General features: G+C 39.3%; 2 long non-coding RNA genes and 1 other non-coding gene across 6 annotated transcripts; 1 reads left to right on the top strand and 2 right to left on the bottom strand.

Annotated features, from left to right (window-relative positions):
• Nucleotides 1-147: 147 nt before the first annotated feature.
• lncRNA:CR44175 (long non-coding RNA:CR44175) lies at nucleotides 148-892 on the bottom strand. 3 transcript variants are annotated; one of them, NR_074029.1, is made up of 3 exons: nucleotides 815-892; nucleotides 610-710; nucleotides 148-551 (listed from the first exon to the last, which is right to left on the bottom strand). It is a non-coding gene; the product is annotated as a long non-coding RNA:CR44175 (long non-coding RNA). The 3 variants fall into 3 exon arrangements; NR_125209.1 differs by having other exon boundaries at nucleotides 148-555; NR_074030.2 differs by having other exon boundaries at nucleotides 148-555; nucleotides 616-733.
• On the bottom strand, nucleotides 286-500 carry hpRNA:CR46343 (hairpin RNA:CR46343). The gene has a single exon (NR_048426.1). It is a non-coding gene; the product is annotated as a hairpin RNA:CR46343 (non-coding RNA).
• Nucleotides 893-3,067: 2,175 nt separating the features above from the next.
• lncRNA:CR43258 (long non-coding RNA:CR43258) lies at nucleotides 3,068-4,168 on the top strand. 2 transcript variants are annotated; one of them, NR_048429.1, is made up of 3 exons: nucleotides 3,068-3,114; nucleotides 3,174-3,420; nucleotides 3,573-4,168. It is a non-coding gene; the product is annotated as a long non-coding RNA:CR43258 (long non-coding RNA). The 2 variants fall into 2 exon arrangements; NR_048428.1 differs by having other exon boundaries at nucleotides 3,174-4,168.
• The last annotated feature ends 4,008 nt before the right edge of the window (nucleotides 4,169-8,176 follow it).

Below are 8,176 nucleotides of genomic sequence, written 5' to 3' on the forward strand. Positions count from 1 at the left end.
CGGCTTGTAAGCATTTCGTTAGCAACATTTGATTCCCGGTTCGCTCAATTTACCGATTCAGCTCACGCGAAAGTTGAAAGCAAAATGCTTAGCAACATTTATTGTTGCCAAGATGAGAACCAAAAATAAAATTAAAGATGGATATTTGTATTTAATATAAATATTTGAATTTTATTATATTGGGTGCTTATAACTTATTGAATTGGCATGCAAGTATATCTCCATCATCTTCATTAGCAGGTACGTCATCAGTCTTAGGGTCTTGGTATTTATATTCCACCAAACTGCCGATCCAAGCATCCAATGTCGTTAGTATGATCAAAATCGAATGAGTTTCACTTCGCTAAAAACAACTTCTGCTGAAGACGTTTTCAGAGACGGAAAATGCATCATCATATGAATTTTTTTGGCTCTGATAACTTCTCCAGGACTGTCGCTCTTATGGAGGTGAAACTCCTTCGAGTTTGGGCATACTAAATTCATTGAAAGAGGATCCATAAACTACATATTAATTGTCCAAGCTGCTCGGTGGAAATTGCTGAAGATACCATCTAGCTAAAGGTTTGGAATCTCATTAAATATGATCAGAATGTACAAATATTTACAAGCCTCTGCCTCAAAGATCCATTGGCTCGGAAATACCATCTTGTGATAACATCTTCACTGCGTTGCATATGTTTGCTCCACAATAACCAAATGAACTAGAATCTCTATTGAAATAAACGATAAATAACTATATAACCAAACAATATTTCAAAATCAATAAATTTTGTTCTAAGCATTTTGTGTAATAGTAATAATTTTTAATACTTGCATTTATTTTCAACGAATATTAAAAAAAATAAAAATAAAATTTTTTTTTTGAATCCAAATATTTTCTAGTTGATATAGGACTGCCGACGATGCCGAATCGAGCTAAACTAAATATTTTTATGAAAATAGATTGAATATGATGTGTTCGCCTACTACGATTTCATTTTGGCTTTACAATTTTAAATAGCTGGCCTGATTTTCCAATTTGTACTTCCATTCTATTCTGTAAAAATCTTAAGGTAAAAATGCTAAGTCTGTACACCTATTTATTTTATTATTATTCCTAACAAATCATTAGATTCTTCGGTGGTCTCTGGATCCAAACTTTCGTTAAAAATTGATCCAATTACTTAACGAAAAGAGCAAGATTAATTTGATTCGATTTTTTGATCAAACATTGTAAATCACTCGAAAACAGCAGTTCATTGAAATGGTCTGATAAATGGGTCAGCAAGGCAAAGGGCTGAGAATAACATGGCCAGAACTCTCTTCACGCGAAATAAAGTTGTTGAAATTTGTACAATAAAAATCGGTCTTCATTAATTTGCATCGAACGAGGGACATTTGCATATGCATGAGACCAGGAGGAGACCAGACAGGAGACCCCAGAAAACGAAACCAATCAAGTCAACACCCAATTTTACAAGGAAATGCGGACCAAGACCCCGAATTTCTCCTGTCCGACTATAAAGTTCCCGCCGCGATTCCTTTTACAGTGAAGTTTCTTTAAAAGTGATCAGAAAATATATGCAATTCCTTCATTATTTGAAAAAAGAAACAAGTATTAATTTTAAAATAATAATTTTAGTTTGGCATATTTTAATAATAGTTTTATAATATGTATTTATATGTATTTTATCATTGACTTTTATTAAAAATAAGTAAATATTTAAAGTGTTACTATGTTTAAGTATTATCTTTTTAGAAACTACAGCTTACTCTCTTATTTCTAAATTCGTGTAGTTTATTTTGCAGACATTACTTTAATCTTCAAAGCCAATTCACTATAAAGATGTCCAACTGTAATGGCAATATTTAAACAAACATATATTTCGCGCAATAAATTTGACAGTAAAGTACTCGCACCGGGAGTTTTCAAGCCATGAGAAGAGTGAAAAGTTTTTAAATTAAACACAAATTTATGATCAAACAACGGCAACGGCGAAGTGAAAAAAATGAAAAGGAGCAGTGAGAAGAAAAACCTGCAGGCTGTGGGGCAAAGTCAAACGGCAGCCTCTCGATCGCCGGAGCGCGCCGTTTAACCCCCCGAAGCCCCTTAAGGCCCCTTTAGCCCCTTGATCCCCTTTAGCCACCCTCCCGACTTTTAAAGCCAAGTTAGCACCTGTAAACCGGTTGGCTGTCGGCAGGTAACCGCGTGGAGCTGGGAGCTCCAACTCCGAAAAACAGATGTCCTGCTGCTCCAAATTGAAAGCGCAACATACATCATCCATCCTTTTTGCGTGCACCCTTCTGCAACCCCCCCCCCCCTGTTAGCCGCTCGGCGGGTCCCTTAACCCGTCGAAGGGCGCCGTGCAGTTTGAATAATAAGGCAGCAACAACAAAGAAATTGGGGTCATGTACTTGGCCAAGTCCACCAGACAGGCAACATCTTTCACTTTGCAGCCTCTTCTGCGCATCCTCGCACCGCCCCTCCATTTACCCTCCGATCTACACGTATTTTATGCATATTTTTTGGCCAAGAGATAGCGTTTTTTTTTTCTTGGCCCTCTGTGGAGGCTGCAAAACTTGAAAATTAGTCGCGTGGCTTGTGATAATCGGTGGATCCGAGAGGGGGCCTTTAAGATCTGGAGGCGGGACATGCTCTTCATATCGGGTGGAGCGTGTGTCGCTCATGATCTGTTTATAGTTCAGATGGATGATGTAATGATCAATTGCAACCTGTTTCCAATATTTCTCCGGTGGCATGTGTCGTTTAATTGCTGAACTTGTTATCGAAAGGGCTTCAAAAATAAACAAGGCAAGAATGTGTGGGTCTCTTGATGATATGAAAGCATTAATGAAAGCAAACAACATTCGTTTAATGAAACAAGCTTTGGAAACTTGCAATTCACACTTACATTTCCCTTTTATCTTTCAACGAAGAAAACGCGAGTTTTGCCAGTTTATGTAATTTAGTATTTAGGGGTATTACTTACTACCATTATTACTTACTTGCAACCTCGACATCTTCGAATCATTCATCAATCAAAACCTCTATAAAATATATTTATAACTCATTTTTGCAGTAGGCTTGCTTTTCTGTACCATTTTTTTGTTTAAATAATACCATTTACCAAAAATGTTGAGTATCACTTTCTTTTATTTATTTTGTATCATATCCAAATAAAACATAATTTCAGATGAAAGATCTCGACTTTTCCTTGGCAGGTGCGGTCCGGGAAAAATTCCCATCCGTTTTTTCCCACACAGGATGCAAATGTAACAGAACCGAATAGGAAACCTTCAAACGAAAATTCGATTTCATGCAAAACACAAACGGGAAATCGGGAAACACAAAACTGGAAACCCCAAAACGAGTATCGAGGCCTCTCGTGAGGATAAAACGAAGGACGAACATGTGCGCTTCCCACAGACTCTCATCAGCAGGTACATGTGGATGTGGTCTAGAGGATCCTGCGGGATATCTATCCAGAAAAGGACTCACAGCCTCTTCCCAGGGAGCTCGAAAACAGCTGCTTTTCAATCTTTTCGTGTACGAATTTTTAAGATTTTTATGTCTTATGATTTTACTGTTTCAGGTTGATGGTGGAAGTGTCGCTACTTAAAGATGCGAACTTCACTTCCGTGTGAATTTTTTTTTCGGATTTCGCACAACAACAACAGCTGGCTAGTTAATCCTTTGCCAGTTGTTAGACGCAGGATTCCTCGACTTTCGCTTAATTGGAAGGAGTAGCAGCAGCAGCAGTCGAAGGCGAAACCGCAGCAGTTGCTGTCTCTTTGTTATTGAATTCGAAACTTATCGGAAATCTTTTTTGGGCCTGAGAACGGAAACGCGACTGGGATCTTCGCAGCACCCTGTTTGCCAAAACTGAGAACGCAGAGGGTCAGATCAAATCAAGGATCGCCGAGTGCGAGGGTGGATCAGGTGCATTGCATAATCTTCGCCTTTGTATCCCCCTGCACACATCATCTGTGGGAATATCTTTCGTTTTTTGGCGGGGGGATCCTTGTGCAAACGGCTCAGAACGGAAGTCGTTTAGCGTGGGAAGTCCTAGGAGCAAATAGAGCTGCCGAAGGGGTTGCTCATCCAATCTAAATCTAATTCCGGTGGGGACTACAGGTGGGGAATTAATTGAATTTCTAGACAATTGCAATAAAATAATATTTATTTTAGTAAGGCGCAAATTTTTAAAAGAGTGTAAAATTCATAAATACAATGTATATATAATGTGTCCTGTGACTTGCAATCTAAGTAGGTAAGTAAACTTGAGAGCTTTTGCAGCTTTGGTTCGTGGAATCGAGAGGATGCTGCTCCACACACACGCGCCTTGTCCTTTCAAACTTTCAAATGGCGATTCCTGGAATTCCAACCGCATGTCATTGCCCATCAGCTGGACCAGTGGCGGTAAACATCCTGTTGTGGAACCCATCCCAACCCGTTTCATTCATGTCCGAGCCCAAGATCGCCATCAGCATTCAAGGCGAATGCGTAAAAGTTTCGCGTAAACAGAAACCGGAAACCAGACGAGTGGAGGCCAAAGGAACTTTCAGCAATTCGTGGGAATTTCGTGGGCTACTTCCTTCCGAGTGCGGGAGTCCTAACTGAGTCCTTTGCATTCTATGAGCGCGAATCAAATTACGCGTGCTGGCAAATCGAATGCCTTGGTACACTTAGAAGAAATGTATGTGTGTTGAAATGACATAAGGAAAGAATATTCCCTAAATATTCAATGGTAGTTAAAACATTTATCCATAAATACTAACTAATTTAATAGCAACAAAGCCTTTAAATTTTTCAATATAATATTGTATGTTCAAATAGTTCGAAAAACCAGATTGTATACAAATTTTATTGTTGATCATTTACATATTCCCTTGAAAATCAATTACTTTATTATTAAAAATTAAATATTGTATTTTAGTTAATTTTTGTTCATGTACAGTTGCGAGGCGGCTCCATCCATCATCCACATGCTGCTGCCTCGGCTGCTGTTTGTTGTTTTGCACCTTGAGCCTTGACTACTTCCGGTTTGCCCGCGAAGGACGACAACTCTGCAGCAGGTAGTTCTTGTTCTGCTGGTTTACTGCTGGCCACCGCATCCTCATCGCCGACACATCCTGCGGGCCGCTGGACATGCAAATAAGGATGTCGGCATCGCGGGCAGCAGGACATGCGTTTGCTGCGATATTCTGGGCATTGCTCATGTGGCGGAGCCAGCATCAAGTGGCTGCCACAAGTCCTGCCAGCAGGCCGGATGTTCTTGCCATCGATAGATTTAGGAGTAGCAAACTAAGTTCCTATCATGTGGGTGGGTAGATATTTTAAATCTGATACAGAAATGCATTTCTTCTAAGCCATAAAATCAATTGAATAGTTAAAAGTTAAAGTATTGTAATTATACATATTGTAAATAATATTAGTGTCTGTAAAGGCAAAATGAATTTTAATTTGTTTTTTTCTACCGAACCCCAAAAAGACGGATTTTTATTTGCCTAGCAATTAAAAACGTGCACCTTTGTTATTTTCAGCTAATTGCCAAAGACAGCGAGCGTTTTCATTGCCATGGCCAGGACTGAAGGACTCGAAGGACTAAAGTAAACAACATTAGCCAAAATGGCAATTTGCAGATACGGCCACCAAACAAATGTCTAGACAGGGCAGGACTAAAGTCCCGGTGCTCTGATACACCTGCCCAGGTAGTTAAATTAATCATCAACGTACCGCTCCTGGGGGAGGAAAAAGGATCTGTAGTAGGAGTTTCCGAGCAAACGCCTTTCGGTAGGATGGTGAGTTGCAGAACTACGAAAGTTACCAAAGTGATTATCTTCGTAACAAAATGATTGCGCAAAAAAAACAATAGATAAATCTTTTCATTTCCCTTACATTGCTTTCCTTTGAACTCGAAATTGGCCGATGCTCAGCAGGTTGCCGAATAGAAAATAAAAGTATACCGAAATCTTAACGAACAGCGGTACGTGCTCTTTATTTTTGTTAAAGAATGCTTAGACATTCTACACTTAGGATCCTACTACCTACTATGGCTGATCTATGGGTACTTCTATGGGTGGGTCTAAACATGTGTTGGACACAGACCGGGCACGCACTTAGCCCGACGATAAGATATTTGAATACAGACGACCAAGAGGTCCTTTGGTAAAGTACAGTTCGAGCTGTTGTAAAATCAATTAGTATATAGCACTCTGCCCAAAAACTCTTAGAAGTCAGTATAGATAGTTTGCCTGTAGTGTAATACTTACCCTGCCAGTTTTGGAAAGACATATGGCTATAGATAAAACTACAGTTCTGTATAAAAAGAAATTTCATTTCCGTACATTCATTTCAATCATATTTTATTCTTTATAAATATAGGGGTTATTAATAAAAATATACTTGTAATTGTAATATGTTAGTTACTTTGCCATACTTTTACTATACTTACTTTCCAGCTTGCGTGTGATTAAAGTATTTAATTTTTGGGCTATCGTGAAATGTGAAACATATCTATAAGAATCCTTCTATATTTTACATATACCCCCATAAGATACCCGCACCTTACTCATTTCAATGACCGACCATCTAAAACTCGATGACAGCTTCAATTACGGATTTTATTATACCGAAGGAACACGAGTCTTGGATCGCAACTGAACCATTCAGAAGTTCTGGATCAGAAGCGGAATATCTTTACCATACGCACTCGAGCAGGTACAGTTTCGTTACGCCAGCTCCACCAACAACAATATGTAACTACAACTACTCGTACTACTCGCATGATGATTATAATAATAATAATGAACAACGAATGTCAAAGCCAATAAAGAGCCAAAGAAAAGCAGTCAACAACATCATCATCATCCGCATCAACGTGATCGTGTCAGGTTTTTTCTCCTTCACGTGGAGGCAGATAATCAGCCCGCATAAATACAAATTAAAGTGCAGCCAACTTACGGTTAATATATGCAACAACAGGCACAACAACAACAACAATAGCAACAAGAAAGCAACGACAACGATCGACAACAACACCCAAGTTAAATAAGATGAGAAAGAAATAGCATTAAAATTAAATTTGTCGCGTGTTTGGTCGCCTGCTGCTTCTCTCTCCCCTCTCTCGCTGCCCCTTCATCATGTCATTTCCCCAACTGAAAGAAAAGAGTGAAGTCCAGGGGAGTCAAGGGGGGGGGGAAAGGGTCCGCCAAGGTAGCTGGCCCCAGCATTCATTGCTAATCATGGTAATTATGGCAATGAAAAAGCTGCCTGGCCAAAAAGCAGAGACGAACAGCAACAGCAGAAGATACTTCGCAAAAAGCGGCAAGCTGACGAAAAAAGCAGCAAAAATAAATAAAAGCCGAAAAGCTGGGGAGCAGTGCCCTAGGATCGCAAGAAGGGTATAAGGGGCTATGTGCCCAGTTTGATGGGCCCAATAAAAGTGGGTATTACTCTATGTTAGACAATGTTAAGTGAAGTATTAAACTTAATTTTACTTTGATATAGTGTTTGGTAATTCTTAAGAATATTTCTCCACCCTGTGTTGTTAAGATACAATATTATGATGTACGGATTCTTCACTTAATAAATATGAAATAAAAAAAAAACAAAATGAGTAAAACTTAATCAGCAAATAACAATAAGTAATTTTAATGTAATGTTACAAAAGAGTATTAATTTGGCTGTAAATAATATGGAGTGAAAAAAAAGAGTTTTCAATTGTTTTGAAAGGTTTACTTCTGCGCTACTTTAATCTACTAACATAGTGTATAGTAGTGGAGTGGTAAATTTTCGTAGGGTGTCCACTTCCGACTGCCCTATAGTTTTGCTTTTGGCTCTTGGCTGCTGCTCTGCGCTGCTCTTGGCTGCCGATAAACAATGAAAGAGGAACAACAGTAAATACACCTGTTGACGGCCCGTCGATGTGACTGACTTGTTGGCTACGCAGGCGCAACAACAACACGACGGATGGAGCCAGAGGTTGGGTGGGGAAACGGAAGTTTATTCGCATAAACACAAACACCGGATGCAGCTTGCTGCCAGGACGAAACTGACGAAAGTATCGTGAAGAGAAAAAATTAATTTCAACTGCAAGAACAGGTTGGTTAAATTATTTTTCGCCTCCTTCGGCGGTTAAACCCGTTTAGGCTTATCTCTGCGCACATCCCCGAAAATAAAGCGAGCGAAAATGTC

Source organism: Drosophila melanogaster, chromosome 3R (genome assembly GCF_000001215.4).
Source record: "Drosophila melanogaster chromosome 3R".
NCBI lineage: Eukaryota > Metazoa > Arthropoda > Insecta > Diptera > Drosophilidae > Drosophila > Drosophila melanogaster.